This window comes from Gorilla gorilla, chromosome 16, assembly GCF_029281585.2.
Source record: "Gorilla gorilla gorilla isolate KB3781 chromosome 16, NHGRI_mGorGor1-v2.1_pri, whole genome shotgun sequence".
NCBI classification, from domain to species: Eukaryota; Metazoa; Chordata; class Mammalia; order Primates; family Hominidae; genus Gorilla; species Gorilla gorilla.
Window position 1 is genome coordinate 94,097,744 of NC_073240.2, and position 18,284 is coordinate 94,116,027.

General features: G+C 36.5%; 1 protein-coding gene across 6 annotated transcripts in view; it reads left to right on the forward strand.

Moving 5' to 3' along the window:
* Positions 1-258: 258 nt before the first annotated feature.
* CHD2 (chromodomain helicase DNA binding protein 2) overlaps positions 259-18,284 on the forward strand; it is a 144,824-nt gene continuing 126,798 nt past the window's right edge. For 4 of the 6 annotated variants that reach the window (XM_063698855.1, XM_055364203.2, XM_031002048.3 and 1 more), the window contains exons 1-5: positions 259-769; positions 3,094-3,163; positions 3,747-3,832; positions 9,278-9,346; positions 14,981-18,081. The gene's annotated coding sequence lies outside the window, so the exon portion shown is untranslated. Of the gene's footprint in view, positions 770-1,036; positions 1,127-1,235; positions 1,362-3,093; positions 3,164-3,746; positions 3,833-9,277; positions 9,347-14,980; positions 18,082-18,284 lie in introns of those variants that run through there. The other 2 variants (XM_055364205.2, XM_063698854.1) reach the window with 2 other exon arrangements.

Consider the following 18,284-nt stretch of genomic DNA (forward strand, 5'->3'; position numbering starts at 1 on the left):
AAAACCAGAAACGCCTACGGGCAGTGAATGGCACTAAGGCCAGCCTATCCGCACGAAGGAGGCGGAAGGGGTGGGGTTGAAATTAACCAATAGAATGGAAGCAGTTGTTGTTGGGAGGGAGGAAGACGCCAGCTAGCGTGCGTGAGGCCGCTCCCGGATAGGGGATGCAGGAAGCTCGTGGAGCCAATGGCCGCGGCGGGCGGGCGGCGGCGCGCGTGCGCGTTGGGCCCCGGGCCTGCGGGCGGGAGGCGGGGACGGTGGGGGAGGGGAGCGGGCTGGAGCGCGGCGGAGCTCCTGCCGCCGCCGCAGCCGCTGCCGCCGCAGCGAAGAGGCCATGTTGTGTGGTGTGTGGGGCGGGGGGAGGAGGAGGAGGGAGTAAAGCCTAGAGAGGAGACGGGAGAGAGACACCACACACACGGCACAAGATGGCCGGAGAGGCAGCAGCACCCCGAGCTGTCAGGCGTTCCGCCGTGGCCGTGAGGCCCGCCGGCCGGCGGGGACCTACGCCCGGACGGCCAGCAGGCCCGCGGGAGTGGGGCTGCCGCGGCTGAGGCGAGGCGGGCCGCGCGCGTCGGCGTCACAGCCCGCGGCAGAGGCGCCCAGGGCGGCCGGGCCCACGACGCCGAAAGCGCCGCTGCGGTTGCCGCCTCGGAGGCTCCCCCGGGCCCCGGCGGCTGGACCCGGCGCGGGCGGGAGGCTCGGGCGGGCGGTCCGGTCCGGGACTCGGGTTTGGGCGACCAGGAGGTGCCGGTGGCCGCGCTCGGACCCGGTAAGTGGCTCCCTAGCTCCTTTTATTGTCCTTTGTCCTTGGGAGGAAAAGCAAAATGTCCTTGAGCGCGCGAGCAGGAGGGGGCGGCGGGCCGGGCCTCGCCGCTCGGCTCTTCTCGCACTGCCCCTCCGTGGTCGGGGGCCGGCTCTCGCCGGCGGGATGCGCCTCGGTGCCCTGGGCCCGAGTCGTAGGGTCCCGGGGTAGGGGGCACGCGGGGCCCCGCTGCAGAGCCCGCGGGCGGCAAGTGGGCGGGGGGCAGCCTCGTCGCCGGGACTGGATCCGCCGGGAAAGGGGCGGCGGGTGACTGCTGGCGAGAGCCCGAAGGGGATCGGGCGTGGAGAGCCCCTTTCTGTCCTGGTGAGTTATTTTGGTATTTAGGGTAAAAAAATCCCTTTCAGGTTCTCCAACGGAGGAGCTTTTTAACCTCTTTCCGGTGAGGTGGGAACTCATCTTCATGATCGAATTTAAAAGAACAATGGAACCCTGACTACGTTTCAACAAAAATAAAACTTGTTTTTTTCCCTCCTATTGGGTGTTGGCTTTTAACTCTTTCAAAGCCGATTTTGAAACGGCTGCAGTGATACATGCGAAGGTACTTGCTGCTTATTAAACCTTTATGACGTTAAGGTTGTCTTTGAAAAATGCAAGTTGGAGGAGTGCTTCTGGTATTTCAGAATTACGAAGACAAGTTTACTGTGTCGTCAAGGCTGTTTAATGGAAATAGATTTGATAATTACGGTGCTAGCTGATGACGTTTGGTTAATGTAGTTTATTTTACCGAGTAATTACGCCAAGATCATTTGATCTCCTGATATTTAAATATGATTAAATACACTGTTTGGTACTTTTTAAAAAGGTCTCGAGGAGCCGTTATCTGCAACTTCTCACACCTGAATGTTAGAACGTACTTGGGTCAATTCCTAGTCTTTAAAAGTTCATAATTTAATTATTTTTAAGAATTCATATTATCACAAGCCATGATCGAAAAACTTTCACAAAAGAACATTCTGACACCAAATCTCTTCCTGAAGTTACTTTCTCGTAATGTAAATATGAATAAAGTAGGACTGCTCTCGGTAATGGGCGATGAAGAGGAGCCATATTTGTTGCATTTGTTGCATGTATAAAAATCTAGATATGCTTAAAAGGGAACAGTATTTTAAAAGTACAGGTTTCATAAAATTTACTAGAGTTCTCTATATAGTCTCTAATCTTAAAAAATGTTGGAAGGGTAATTTTTAAGTGTAGTGGTTTGAAGAACAAACCAGAAGCGCACAAACCTTTGTGTATTTTAGAATATATTTGTCTTCATTCTGCGGAGCTCTTGTGTTGTAAAGGTGCAGAACTACGTAAAAATAGTGTTGGGCAGACTTACATAGTATATCTGAAATCAGATACTGGTTTATTCGACCATATTTCTAAGGGCATTTTTCCAGTAAAATTGTTTTATTTTTTGAGTAGCCTTCCTATAGTGGTACATGTTACATCAGTTGCGCATATCTTGATTTTACAGAATCTGTCTTAAGTACCAATTTTGGTTTTTCAAATCAATGTTTCTGAAATTTTTGAACACTGAAAGTGGTTTTAAATGAATATTCTGAATCTAGTTCTTTAGAATCCTCTTTGAATTGTGAAATGCAAAATAATTGTTAGCAGTTTAACCTGAAAGATCTTTTTACATGATAAATGGGGGAGGAGAAAGACTGAAATGAAAATGTTGAAGACCCTGATTGGAAATTGAGTAAGGGTCTACATACTATAAGTTTTAGAGTAGCTTTAGAGACAAAGCTAGTATCCCACTTGGTGAGATCAAGTAACTTGTGGTTTAAAATTTAAAGTAACCAGTGGCCATTTTAACTTCACTAATTTCTCTTGGAGGAGCTAATTTTTAATTGCTCATGATTGTAAAACATACTTCCGGATGGTAAGGGAGATGTTAAGATGATTTGTCTTGAAGAATGGTAAACTTTTTCTTTGTTTGTTTATTGCCTGTCATAAAAAGAGGGAAAGTAAAAAAAAAAGGTTCATAATCTTAAATCAGTCCAAAAATTTGAATTTTCTGTATTTCTGTTTAATTCAATGCGTTAATCTTTAGCATTGGTCAATACAGCCAAAAGATGAGGAAAACAAAGACTGATAGATACTAAGATAAGAAATAACTGCAACCATAAATGTATACAGGTTATATGTCCATGAGCCATCTCTTCAGTTTGCCCATAGATTTTTGTCTGTGGAATATTTTCTTGTTTCATCACACTGAATCGTTGGCCAAGAAATGCTTGAAAATCAAAACATTAATATCATCTTTCTTCTTTTTTTTAAAGGTGACTTAAGAGATTAAAATTAATTTGGTTGCTGATGGTTCTGAACAAATAATGAGTTCTTTTATTTGAGGTAAGACTGGGTTAATTTTTATTGTTTTGACAAAAATTAGCTTATTAGGCTTTTGTTTTATCTTTAATAATTTACGTTTCAGTTAATGAATGGGTATCATTTTTAAAAGTTGTGATTATGAATATGAGTAAACTATCAAATAATTTGACAAAAGCCTTTAAGCCTTTTCACTGCAGGAAAGATTAAAAGTGTATACGCATAGCCATTGTAACTTAATGTACCCTTTGAATAGTTTAAAATACTGAAGGTCCTTTAAGCCTTTGTTTAATTTTGGGAACAAGAGAAGACTGATTAGATTTTGAGGAAAACCATGAACCAAAGATAGCTTTTTTTTCTGTTTAACTCTGTATATTGTGCAAACAATTTTAATCTTTTAAGTATTTAAAGAAATAAGCTTATTGGAGAATTTGAACTAGTTTGCTATTCATACTGATAGATTTTAGGGAAGAACATTTAAAAAATCAGGTTTTGAGCATAGATTTTAGTTTCTTTTTTGTAATTAAAAAGTTTAAAAACACTTATTTTTACTTGCTATTGTTTGCTTCATAATTAAGTTTAGAATCTTATTTGTTTTCACCAAAAGGTATGCCATTTTGAAGACTGAGACATTGGAGTTTTATCCTAGAGGATAAAGGAAATCTTTGGGAAAGTCAGTATTTTATATAGCAAGTAAGTAAATGTTTTTACCCAACATCTGCAATTGAATAGTTACCAACATTTAAGTAGAAAAATACCATTAAAGTTTGTTAATGAAACAAACTGTAGACTGCTTATCACTGAAAGGATGAGAAAACCATCAAATTTCTTTGCTTGACATTGAAAACACTTCTATTACTATCAAGACAGTCGATGCATGTAATTTATATTGGAGCAGGAAGACATTTAGTACTTCCTAATAAAATGGTGCTTTAGGATTGTGGTTAAATCTGCAGTAAAGTCATCAAGATTATGTTTTTACAAATCTGGTATATACAGTCTTAAGTCTTTTTTTATTTTTTTTGATTGTACAAATCACATTTTAGGAATGGTCTGTAATTTTGCATTTGCTGATCGTAGGATTCTTAACATTTCAAAAACTAAATAGACACTTTCATATCTTAGGCATTTAATAGATTTAAAATACTCACTTTAATTGTTTTCATGAGTTTTCAAACAGGTCCAAAAATGTGTTGTTTTTTAGGAAATGAGAGTTAATGCATCTAAAGAGTCCTCTAATTTAATTGCTTAGTAATTGCTTTTAAAGCATAAAACATAGAAATAATTTTCACACGCAGTAGGTATTGGGCCCCCAGCATACCATGTATATCACACTTTAAAATCTTCAAGCTAGATACGTGAATTTAAAAGAATGTCCACTGATGTTTTTAAGGAAATATGCCTTTTTTGTAAGTAAACGTTGAATCTGAAAATTAATGTCAAGCTGTTATTAGTGATTGACTAGAGGAAATATGCGGTATAATAATGGGTATCTTGGGAAAATTTAAGAATCGCCAAATGACCAATTAAAATAAGGGCAAGTTTACCTTTTCTTCAAAATTTAGGTGGAAAATAAAATACAGTCTTTCAATACTTGGTGTTGGCTTATTCCATTGATTGAAATAGGTGGTAAGAGGAATATTTTTATTGCCTTTGCTTCAGCTTAACTTCTTTTTATTCCTTTTTGCAGTTCGATCAAACTTGGGTGTATTACAGTGTGCAAGAGAAAACTAAATGTTTGACTTTTAACTGTAGTGTTTTAAAGATACAACATTTACAAGAATAGTTGAAACATCCCTCACTTCAAAACTTCTTTAACACAAATGCCGAGATTAGGGTTTCCTCTGTGCAATTGATGTGATATTAAATTGGCATTCCTGTCATTGGGCACTGTTAAGGAAATTGAGAAATGGGTCTCTTATGTGAAGCATAATCTGTGTTTAAGTATAAACAGGCAATACATTTATAATGGCCTACAGAAGGTGTAATTTGATTCATAAAAAAGAAAACAGCTGGAAAGGGCTAGAAATGTTAAATCAAAGATTCACATGTACTTAGATCTTTGTTAGTGCATATATTCAGTGTTTTGATAGTTACTGCTTGAGCCAATCTTGTATAATGAACCTAATTGATTGGCACATGAGGGCAAATGTGAATGTAGATGACTATTATAGATAGATAATATTATGTAAGATAAATATAGTGGATCATGTAGATACGATATTAAAGTACTATATTTTATAAGGAAGGTGGATTATTATATATTTACCACTGTTTTCTGCTTAAGAACCAAAGTGATACTTATATATTTGTTTTTACCCTAGCATTTTGGGATAATTCTTGAGTCATAAAAATCTCCTGATCAACTTGGTGATTGAATTGGATTGCATTAGTTCTGATAAAAACTGTTTAAAAAATTACCTGACATTCTATAGAAATGAAAGGAGCCATGCTGTGTAATCACAAGGCTTTCATGACATGACATTTATAGATTATATGAAATAGGTAATTTCAAATGTAAATTTTAGGTTTTATTTACTATTAGTCATTGTTTTTTGATTATTTAAAAATTTGTACTATGGACAACTAATTAATTTTACTTTTTATCCTCTGAGATTTGATTGTGGAGCAACATAAGGGGGAGAAAGATAAGTTGAGGACGTCTCTTTATCTTTTGTTAATCAGAGGTGGTGATAGAGTGGAAAATATAACACGTTTCGGCATTCAGGAGACCTTCCTTCCAATGTAAATAAGCCCTGCGGTCTTGATATTTTATTCCTTTTGTACCTTCATCTCATAATCTGTATGAAGACTTTAGAGTTCCAAGCTCTTAAGATCCCTGTTAGGTCTCAAATTGTGGGATAAAAATAATTGTTAAGGCATGCCTAATACTCTTATACAAACTTTGTAAATTGATTTCAGAGAAGCGATTAAGGAATTGTACTGTCTTTAAACAATATTTAGAATGCTTCAGTAAAAGCATTTAAAAAAAATTTTTTTAATGATGTAGTAAATGTACCTAATATAAAGTTAAGTGGTTTTATTTAATATTTTTCACCTGACCATGATTATGTTATAAATAAGAGGATTTATAGTTTGCATGCCTGATATAATCTATTTAACTTCCTTTACAAAATTTTTGTACATGAAAGATAAATGTCTTCATTTTACCAGCTACCTCCTTCCAGATTGAATGCTTCAGTGCACTTTGATTTTCAAATTGGCTATTATTTTTTAATGTAATTAACCTTTACAATTTAAATTGAAGGATATTCTGATCCTTAGGTTATAAATATGTGACTTGATGGTTTATGTAACATTCAAGTAGCATGTTTTCTATAACAATATGATAAAAGTTTTGATACATACCTTGTATGTTGCTTGACAGATCTGTTTTAGAAAACATTCCTCTGCCTTTTGAAATGAAGCCATGTATTTGAAATTATTTCCCAAACAATTATATCTTAAGCGTGTGCTACATAGTAATCATAGTCATTTTAATTTAGATTATAAAGCTATATTTTAACTTTGAGGTTTGTGAATTTTCTTAGACATATTAATGACTATAGTTAATGGTGCTCTCAGATTTTATTTTTAAGTTAAAAATTGGCCAGGCGCGGTGGCGCACGCCTGTAATCTTAGCACTCTGGGAGGCCGAGGCAGGTGGATCACGTGAGGTCAGCAGTTTGAGACCAGCCCAGCCAACATAGTGAAACCCCCATCTCTACTAAAAATTAAAAAAAAAAAAAAAAAAAAAATTTAGCTGGATGTGGTGGCACGCGCCTGTAGTCCCAGCTACTTGGGAGGCTGAGGCAGGAGAATCGCTTGAACCTGGGAGGCAGAGGTTGCAGTGAGCTGAGATCCACACCACTGCAGTCCAGCTTGGGCAACAGAGCGAGACTTCATCTCAAAAAAAAAAAAAAAAAAAGAGAAAAAAAAGAAAAAGTAAAAAATGGTTTTAAAAACCAAGTTTTCTAAGAAAAGCATAAATGACTAATGATAATATGACAATTGACTAAAGCTGTCCTTACTGTTTAAAAGAACAACAACCAAAATATGTATATTATACCTGTAAGTTATTAAATCTGAAACTATGATATTATGAAATAGGGTAGGTGGAAATACGAGCAAAATCATCAACTTTCATAGTCTGCCTAATCTGAATTTTGCTCTCTTCTCCTGTCTTTCCAAGGATGGCAAAGTGATTTTAGACTTTGTCAATTTTGGTTGTTAGTAATTTTTGTGAGTGATGCATGGGGAAGGAGATGCTATGGTAGATTACATTAGTGTCTAATTTTTGTGATGATGCAAAGTGAGATACATTTTCTGTCTTTGGTGGTGTGAGAACCCTATCTACTGGCAGATAACTTACATATAAGCACATTATCAGAGCAGTGTGAGGGATTTCCCTTAGACATTTCTTTTACCAAGATTCCTTAAGTCAATTCTGCCCTTCTCTTAAGGGTTTACTTGGTTTACGATTTGTCTTTCTTCACAAAACCCTCTGTTACTTATAAGGTCAGATTAAATTTGGAAGATCAGAAATATGTTGTGTTCCTTTTAAATTGCTTCATTTGTCAATTTCTTGGGAAGATAATTTAGCACCTACTCTTAGAGCAATTTTGAAGCAGATCTTTGCTATATTTCTTGATTATGATCTGTCCGAATGACTAAAGGAATTTAGATTTGGGAAGATAAACAGGGACTTTCTCTATAATTTGAAAATTAGTCCTAAAGAAGCATTTGGGTAGCGTAGTTTTAACTTAAATCCTAAACTTCATTGCCTTCTAAAAACCTTAAATTGCTACATTTTGTTTTTGTTTTTGTTTTTGGAGATTGAGTCTTGCTTTGTTGCCCAGGCTGCTGGAGTGCAGTGGTGTGATCTCAACTCACTGCCACCTCCGCCTTCCGTTTTCAAGTGATTATCCTGCCTTAGCCTCCTGAGTAGCTGGGATTACAGGTGTGCACCACCACACTCGGCTGAGTTTTGTATTTTTAGTAGAGCTGGGGTTTCACCATGTTGGTCAGGGTGGTCTCGAACTCCTGACTTCAGGTGACCCACCCAGCTTGGACTCCCAAAAGTATTGGAATTACAAGTGTGAGCCATTGCGCCCGGCCTATTTTCATATTGAACTTTTAAATAAGTTTTCTTTATGGTGGTGGGATGATTATTGTAATCATACTTGGGAACAGAAGTGATGAAAAAGGTATGTTACTTGAGATATGGGAAACGCTGTTTTCCATGTTTAGTTATGAGGTATTTAAGTCTAACTAGTGGAAAGTATGGATACCTTTTATTTATTTTTTGAGACGGAGTCTCGCTCTGTTGCTCAGGCTAGAGTGCAGTGATGCGATCTCAGCTCACTGCAACTTCTGCCTCCCGGGTTCAAGCAATTTATGGCTAATTTTTGTATTTTTAGTAGAGACGGGGTTTGACCATGTTGGCCAGGCTGGTCTCAAACACCTGACCTCAAGTGATCTGCCTGCCTCCGCCTCCCCAAGTGCTGGGATTATAGGTGTAAGCCACCGGACCTGGCCGGATACATTTTTATTATCAAGTATATATTTTAGGAATGATTAGTGTTGGTTTAGTTGAATAGATTGGTACAATTAGTAGTAGTTTGAAATGATGCCTATGGTTTCTTAACATTTTGTCTTAGTGTTGATTAAAGACATAATAATGTGAAATAATATGGTAATACTAAGGAATGAGAAAGTGGCCTTACAGGTGGGCAATGTAAACTTTCCTGTAGAAGGATTGAAAGTAAATAGATGTAAGACTAGAAAGTGAAACAATTCTGTACAGTAAGAGCAATGTTGGCTGTGTTAAATAACTCGTTCCCAAACATCAGATCCACCTGGGGAGCCCAAATATTTACCTACATTTTTGGAGTTCTTAGGGGCTGAAACTTACGCTTGTGATTTTGTAGTAACCTGTTCTAGAGAGGAGCCAAATTTGTGATACTCAAGAGCTTGTATGATTTCTGCTTGGACTGTATTGTTAATACATACATACATGTTTTGGTCTATTGGCAAATGACCCTTGCAAGATGTTGACATTTTGGGTATAAATCATGGTGCTTAATAATCTGTTTTCATTTTTTATGTATACAGTTAAATTCTTTTTGTCCTCTGCAGAAATATGAACCCCAAACTGAATCCTCTAAAGGCCCCATACAATGAAGTAGACATTGGTGGAAGCATTTAGTAAGTATTATTCAATTTACATGTTTAATCTGTTTAGAAATTTTAAATACTACTTTGGAAATTTTGAAAATTCGAGTCAGAATTGTAAAGTGGGATTTAGTGAAACACAGTACAAGAAAATCAACATGGAAATTTTGCTTATTAATTTACTCCAATCTATTATTTTCTGCTTTCTTCACTTAGGCAAGTTAAAATGCAAACAAACCCACATTTGAACATACCTCTAACACTATTATAAACGTGGATGTTGATAAATGGTTCCTCTTTGTTTTTGTAAATAAAGTTTTATTGCAGCACAGCTATGCGCTTTCATTTAGTTATTGTTTGCAGCTGCTTTCTCAGTATATAGCAGCAGCAAGCAGAGGAGTTCTATTGAATGGCCTACAAAGCCTAAAATATTTCCTGTCTCATCTGTTGGGAAAGTTTATCCTAGGTCCTACAGCTATTCCTTTTGTCAGCATTGCCTTAACCTGTATAGAACTCAGAAGCCCTTCGGTTCTCTTTTGGTAATAGAACATAATTTTTAATGATTTCCAATATTATAATTACTTTTAATTAATTAATTTTGAAGTTAAACTTGAAAGCCCAACAGAAAGTTCTTTAGCCTGATTGTCCCTGAAGTTATGCTTTGATGTTAGAAGACATGGTTAGCACCTCTGAAATAGTTTTTCTAACAGCCTGAAAAATAGTTGGAAAGAGTTGATGGGAAGGTTGTATAAATGAATTTTGGTGAATTCTCAACATGATTTATTTATTTTTATTTTTCGAGATAGAGTTCCACTGTCACCCATGCTGGAGTGCAGTGGCATGATCTTGACTCATCGCAACCTCTGCCTCTGGGGCTCAAGCGATTCTCCTGCTTCAGCCTCCAGTGTAGCTGGGATTACAGTCACGCACCACCATTCCCAGCTAATTTTTGTATTTTTAGTAGAGATGGGGTTTCCCCATGTTGGCCAGGCTGGTCTCGAACTCCTGACCTCAGGTGATCCACACGCCTCGGCCTCCCAAAGTGCTAGGATTACAGGTGTGAGCCACCGCACCTGGCCAACATGATTATTGACAACCTTTTTGGTAATTATATATTAGCTACTTCATAAAAATAATTTTTTGAATCATATTTGGGAATCTAGATTTTAGATGATAATTTTTGCCTATGGCTACTTTAGCTTGCATTGTGTAAATGGCTGCTAGGGCCTGCGAAATAGATTTTATTTTTGGAGGGGGATTTGTTTTTCGATACAGGATGATGAAAGCGATGAAAACTTTTCTAATATAGTACAATAATTGGCTGTGGTCATTTTAAAGAGATCAGTTGTGTAGCATATAGTAGATGCTCAATAAATACTTAGTGTATCAATATGGCTTCTGTTAAACATTGTTTATCAGCTAGTGTTTTGGATTTAATTTAAAGACAGTGACATTCACTATTAAAACATGTTTTAATGAATTAAATATAAAATTGTAGGTATGCCTGAAAGCCAAAGTTTTGACCAAGTAAAAATTAAAAGTGACAAGACTTCATTTTTTCTCTGCAATTCTGAATCTCTTAGTTTGCATATATATAGTCAACTTTTAAACCAATGAGGACGGTACCGGAATATTTGATTTGATTGTAAACCTTAAATAAGATGACTCCTTTTCTTAGTTGTCACAATTGACATTAATTTTATAGTTAGTTTTTATGCCCATAAGACCCAGACTTGTTAATATATATTCTACTGAAGATTCAAGGTATCTTGGTAATAAGACAACATATGTGAATTTACTTCTCAGGGCTTTCTTTCTTTCTTTTTTTTTTTTCCTGAGATGGAGTTTCACTCTTGTTGCACAGGATGGAGTGTGGTGGCGTGATCTCAGCTCACTGCAACCCCTGCCTCCTGGGTTCAATTGATTCTCCTGCCTCAGCCTCCCGAGTAGCTGGGATTACAGGCGTGTGCCACCACGCCCAGCTAATTTTTGTATTTTTAGTAGAGATGGGGTTTAACCATGTTGACCAGGTTGGTCTCGAACTCCTGACCTCAGGTGATCTGCTGGCCTTGGCCTCCCTAAGTGATGGGATTACAGGTGTGAGCCACTGCACCCAGCCTCTCAGGGCTTTCTTGCATAAATATTTCCACATTTAAAGACAGTAGACGAAGAAGATTGAAATCATCATAAGCACCAAGAATGTTAATTACATGATGAGAAGGATGAATTTTTGCTCTAGGTAATTTTACACCTGTTTGTCCCATCATTGACTTTGAAATAAGTGTTTTAAGTTTTAAAATAATTTGTTACATTAATAATAGTAGCTTTATGATAGCCATCCATTAAGACAATTAGGAATCACTAATTTCTTTTTCCTTATACTACTTTCTGCCCCTGCCCCCCGCCCCATTTTTCTTTGCTGTTAAAAATGGGAAAATTTGCTGAGAAGTAGAGGAAAGGAGATGGTTTATTTTAGAAGAGCCCTTGTAAACTCAGTCCAGATGGTGAATCACTTCACCTGTGTATCCACCAACAATGTATTTTATCATGTCCCAGTGTTTTTGGAACAAATTTACTAAAGTAGAACTTAAAAAGAATACCAGGCCAGGTGCAGTGGCTCAGGCCTGTAGTCCCAGCACTTTGGGGAGGCTGAGGGCAGGTGCATCACAAGGTCAGGAGTTCGAGACCACCCTGGCCCACATAGTGAAACCCCGTCTCTACTAAAATTACAAAAATTAGCCAGGCATGGTGGTATGCGCCTACAGTCCCAGCTACTCAGGAGGCTGAGGCAGGAGAATCGCTTGACCTGGGAGGTGCAGGTTGTGGTGAGCCGAGATTGCGCCACTGCACTCCAGCCTGGGGAACAGAGGGAGACTCTGTCTCAAAAAAAAAAAAAAAAAAAAAAAAACCTTAGTTGGGTGCAGAGGCATGTACTTGTGTTCTCAGCTACTGGGAAAGCTGAGGTGGGAGGATCTCTTCCACCCAGGAGTTTGAAACCAGCCTGGGCAACATAGTGAGACCTCCATCTTAAAAAATAATTAAAAACACAATGAAGAGAATACCTCCATGTTGAACTTTATGTTCTTCTGGATGTATGATAATGTGGGAATTTTAAGGGGTAGTAGTTACTCATTGAAGCTTTGTTGCCATTTAAGTTTTTACCTTTGCTGTGGGAATGGTACTCTTAGAACATGCACATTATTTTAAAAAGGAAGTATAAACTAGTGAATATCAAAGGGGAAAATTTTGTTAGCCATTTATATTATGAGCTTGAAGGTTATATGTGAAATATAGAAAAGATCTAGGTTTGTCTGATTATGGAATTCTAGATCAAAACATCTCTTCCATGTCTGCAGTAATTCACAAGTTACTGGAAAGGAACATGTAGAGGGTTTTGATATCTAAACCCTACCCAGTTTTCTGTAGGATCTTGATTTTATTTTAATGCAAGACTGCTGACCCCATGATCCTGTATGTTCTTCAGAGATACTCTTACTGATGATGTATAAATGAACTTTGATTCAGTAAGGTCAGTTTGTAGGTCTCAAAGTACTTTGGTTATTGTGGTACATCAGAATGATAGCTAATATTTACTGAGATCTTTCTATATGTCAGGTAATAAAAATCCTATAAAAGTATTCTTTCTACAGCCACAGGAGGTAGGTACTATTTTTATTTTACAGATGAAGAACTGTGGATTTTGTTTCTAAGAAAATTTCCAGGCTCACAGAACTAAGCCTAATTTCTTTTTATTTTTTAGCAAATACAGTTTTTATAAGAATTTGAATTCTATGAAAATAAATGGATTACTCCTAAATCTCTGATGCCTCAGTGAACACTTTTTCCTTATTAACAAAATTCTCACTTTTGGCTTTGGATTGGCTTTGCAGGAGTGCAGATTGATCATAGCTTTTTTCATGTCCTAAGAGTTGTCAGAGTTTTCTCTTGTAGCATTTTTTTCTTTACTTTTTTTTTTTTTTACTATCTTTAAATATATGACTGTAAGAGTATGATAAATATGCTGTTTTCTAATCTCTGCTGTTGTCACATAAACTAATATATTTTGAGTAATTTTGAAATGATATTAATAATGTCATTAGATTTTCTTTTGATTTTTTGAAAAAAAAATGGTTTTAGAAGGAAATCTGGATAAATTTTATCTCTGTCCTGTGTCAGAAAAATATAAAACTTGAGTTTTTTTAATTAAGGTACTAAGATGAATAAATTGCATCTATAGATATTGAAATATGACTAATTTGATAATGCATTTTCATTCTCAGTGTCATTGTTCATCATAATAGTATTTACATCACCAACTTCATTTAGAGCTTGAATCTTGTAACAATAGAGATTGAAAATAAATTGGTTTATAATTAACTCTGACAGAATGATGTTTTTACTTTTATACTTCTCTATAGAAGTACATGTCCCTTAATTTTAAGGAATGAACAAGTCAGATGGAAGATTTTTACTGAGATCAGGAATGAATTGAGTAATTTAGTTTTCTTTTTAAAGCTGGGGAGAAATGAGCAAAATCAAGGAGAAATATCTTGCTTTTGATATTTATTACTGATGCTGTGACACTCCCTTTAATCAATGTTTTTTAATATGGGTGGCAGTATCTCAGTTAACCAAATAGTTAAGTAAGTAGATTTTTGTATTGTATATAGTAAACAGTATCCTAATTGTTGCCAAGGAGACAAGGAAATTACCTAATGGGCAAAAATGCCCTTATATTTATTTACCTCAAATTCAGTCACCCTTGACTGTATCTCCACAAATTCAGATGGAGAGCTGGAAAATTTATAGAGAAGACCAGGGTTTAAATCTTGTTTTTTCAAATTATGTTTGGTCATGATGAATCTGAATCATTTATTTAATGATAAAATCATCTGACTTCTCACTTCTCCCTTCAGTTAAAATTATTTAAGTAATGGATTTTTCTATGAGAGACATTTGGTATTTTGGTAATGAAAGTGTATTATTTTAGTTACATATAATTTGAAAACAGCATTTTATGGCAAATCTATCAAGCCACGCAGATACTTTGCATTTTTGATCTTTTTTTTTTTTTTTGTGGCTACATCTTTTCTGTATTCTCAGATATGTAGTTAAAGATGGTGCCACCTATAGAGTGGCCATTTTCGTTATCTAAACAAAACCAACATCTGTTGGATTGAAAAACTATGCTATGATCGACTGCTTTATGTGTGTATGTTTTTTTTTTTTTTTTAAATCCCTTAAGATTCTTTTCTATAATTAGTTTTCTTTGAAGAAGCTTGGAAAGTTTTCTGCATTGAGATTTAGAATCCACAGTGTTTCTGTAATTTAGCTTTCCAGGAATTTTGAATTTTAATTTTTGTTTTTACTTTTTATGTACACAGTATAATGATGTTAGTGTTAAATATTAAAAATCTGACTCTTCACTGGGACTTTTTTATAGATACAAATGTATCTGTGGTAGTACAAGGACTTTGTTACTTTGGGGTGCAGTCTTATCAAGGAGTTGTGTGTGTGTTTTGCATACAACTTTACAATTTCATAGTTGAAAGCTGTTACAAAATTAAAGTTTTGTGTATGGTAGGATATCTTCAAGGTGGGTGGATGTTTTCTGTTTAAAAGATTAAGATTCCAACAGCGTTTTTTTCTTTTAATTTTTTCATCAAGCACCCAGTCAGCTTGAAGAGTTTCAAATGGACCCTACCACTGAGAAATCAAGATGGCAGTCTACTATGGGGAATTGAGGAAAATGGATTAATACAAGAGTCCTGTGATAATATACAACCAAGACAGGGTTCTTTTAACATGGATTCCATGCAGTGAATGAAGACATAGGTTTCTTACCCAACACAAATGGACAGTGGATTTGACTTTCTAAAGACTTTTTTTTGTGGACATTTTGACATTTGGAGAAGAAAGATGGCACACTAACCCAGATAATAGTTTTTATGCCTGGAATTTTTTGCAGTTTGATTTGTATGCGTATGACCTCTTGAAATGTTAACTTTTAATAAAATTTGTAACACTTAAAAATTTCTCAGTTTGGGTTTTTTTTTTTTTAAGTGGAAGTTTAATTAAATGTTTAGTTTTATTTTAGTAATACTTTGGCCTTTGTAGTTGCCGAGTGGTAAAGTGTACTGAATATGAATAAAGCTGGTAAATTGGAAATGGTGTAATCGAAAACATTTTACTTGGTTTATGAAGATTTACGTTTTTCACAAAGTTGTGCTCTTAGATGGTCATTTGGTTTAAATACTCTTTTGTTTGTGCGTTCAAGAAACACCTTTCAAAACAACTCAATGGGTAATAATAGAATCTGATTTTAATCTGCCACAAGATTTTAATGAACTTGAAACAAACTGCTTGTTGCTCCAAAATTCAGGATGAGTGATACACATATACTTCTGAATTATTTTGTGTTGACTGAAATGGTTTCTTAAGCTTTTTAATACTATAAATACATCTTGCTATAGAATATTCATCTGAATATTTAAATTAATGTCTCCTATTGTCTTACTATTAGAGGAAGAAGTGTTGGATTTATGGGTTAGGGTCCTTGGAGTATTCACAATTTTTTAAATTTGAAATTATGTGTGTAATCCATTTTATATAACTTTGAAGTAGGATTAATATCTTGTATTGTCTTTATTTTGTACAATTGGGGATTTAGAATAAATGAATTGCACCCTGCCATAGATTACTTAACGTTTGATTTTTAAATGCCAGGTTTTCATTTACTACTAATCAACTGATACCAGTTTTGGTAACTATTACAAAGGTGGTAGGCATTATTTTGGTAGACAAAATGAGTTCTTGATTCTGTTTTCCCATTTTACATGAGAAGAATAAATAGTTCAGGTTAAATTGTTTTGTGTTAATCATACTGTTTGTGATTCATGTCAAATACTGCAGCATACACATCCATGGTTAATACACGAGCACCATTTGTTATTGACTGATGTGAGGTGGTTGGTCTTTGTTAAATTCAAAAATGGAATTTTGGATATGGATCTTGGTACAAAATTTATCTTTGTGTGTAGAGTATGGAATTGAAACAGTTTGGATTATGGATTTTACCTAGATTGGACATTGTTGCTTTTGTTTGGTGTAAATCTAAAGTGGATATCTTCAGTGAGGGAGGGACATGGTTCTGGCAGATTATGTTGAATAAGGAAAGTTGATTGGATTTTTTTGGGTGTGTGAATATGCTTGTCTGAATGGAGTGCTTGGTGTAGGATATTGTTTCTGGAATTAGTAATTTGTTTCTGTGGATCTCATGGTTTTAATATTTAGGAGAATTTGCTTTGTGACATTACTTTGATAATTTGCAATCACGTATGTCCTATTGTTAATAACATTGTTGAAATGGGTGTATACTTATTTGATTTGAAATATAAGGGAAGTGTTGGGATATGTGTTTTCTGTTGGATTTGGACGTGGAGTGTCTTGGGTTGCTGATTTAAAGGTGGTTGTGTTTGGACCATACTCTTGAATTTTTGCCTGAATCAGTATGGGAAGTAAATGTATTGTGATTATGAGAAGTTTCTTTGGGGGGAGGAGTGTAATATTTTCAAGGTTATATAATGGGTTAAAGAATTTTGTGAAAGAACAAAGAAAAATGGATATTCTTGAATAAAAATTGGTTGCATTAACTTTTGCTCCAGTGCAACTTGAACACTAGGGAGGCGCTCTTGAGTTGTAAAAGTTACCCCTTTCTTCCAGTGGAGATGGAAAATTCCCCCTTAAATTTTGTCTTTAGATTATTTTTAGGCATCATAAAGAAGGAAAAACTTGAATTTAGTTGATGAAATTAAGGTTTTACTTTTATTTAGCAATCATTTCACCTATTGGGGGATTAATTTTTAAAAAGATCAGTACTTAGCTGAGCTTTAGATTCTCTAAGAATTATCCCTTTTTCAAAATGGCTTGATAAAACACCACTTCCTGTCCAGGGAGGAAGTTATTTTAGCTCAAGGACTGAAATATTTAGCAGATCTTTAGACAAAAGGAACAAATTACATTTCTCTCTGGCTTAAAAAGGGTGCTTGAGCCAGAGGGGGTTAAGAAGCCCTCCCCCCTCCCCCTGTTGGGGTGGTCTGGAGGGGCAGGGAGGTGTGGGGGTGGGGGTCCTTAGGCTCCCTGGGATGGAGGATCTCTCTCTCTCTCTCTTTTTTTTTTTTTTTGGTGGAGATGAAGGGGTGGGTCTATGGTACATCACCTGAGTTGTGGGGTAAATGTAGAGAGTGTCAATCAAAGGCAGAGCTCTCAGAGCTGGGAAGGAGGCTCTAGATGGCGGCTGTGCCTTAGAGAGAGCGCGCTCTGCTCCCTGCCTTTGCCTCACTTTACGCAACTTTCCCTAACTTTCGGGCAGCCTCAGGGGGCCCCCGTAGCCCCCTGCCTTTCCTAGGGACTTACTGGGGTCGATTCGAACCTTTTTTTGGGAGAAAAGCAGCTTTTAGGAGCTTTCTTTTCGTGCCTTGTTGGAAAGAAGCAGCCGTACTGAGAGCCCAGGTCGTTGTTTTTTCCAGCTTAGAAGCCATGGCGCACCTCCATTTTTGTGCGCTCTCCTAATGAGGTTTTTTTTCTTTCGGACCTGTTTTAGTATTAATTATTGCTTTATTTTTTTGACCAGTTAACATATTTGAGGGTTATTTTATTTATTTTTCGTTTTTTAACGGAGGATTTTGCCTTTATTTTTAATTATTTGGGATCTGATATTTTTCTACTAGTAGATAGGACTCTTGGTTTGGACATACTACATGGATCAGGTAAGTTCACGATCATTGGTGATAATTTTAAAGATTTATTTGTTAAAGTTTGCCTTGTTTTCTGTAAATACGAGAAATTCTTGGATGACGCAATAAGATACAGAGATTGTTATTTGTATCTAGTGTGCTACTTTGAGAAAGTTTCCTTATTGATAGTGATGCTTCCACTGTTCGGTTTATCCTGTTGTTTTTTCTTTTAAGGA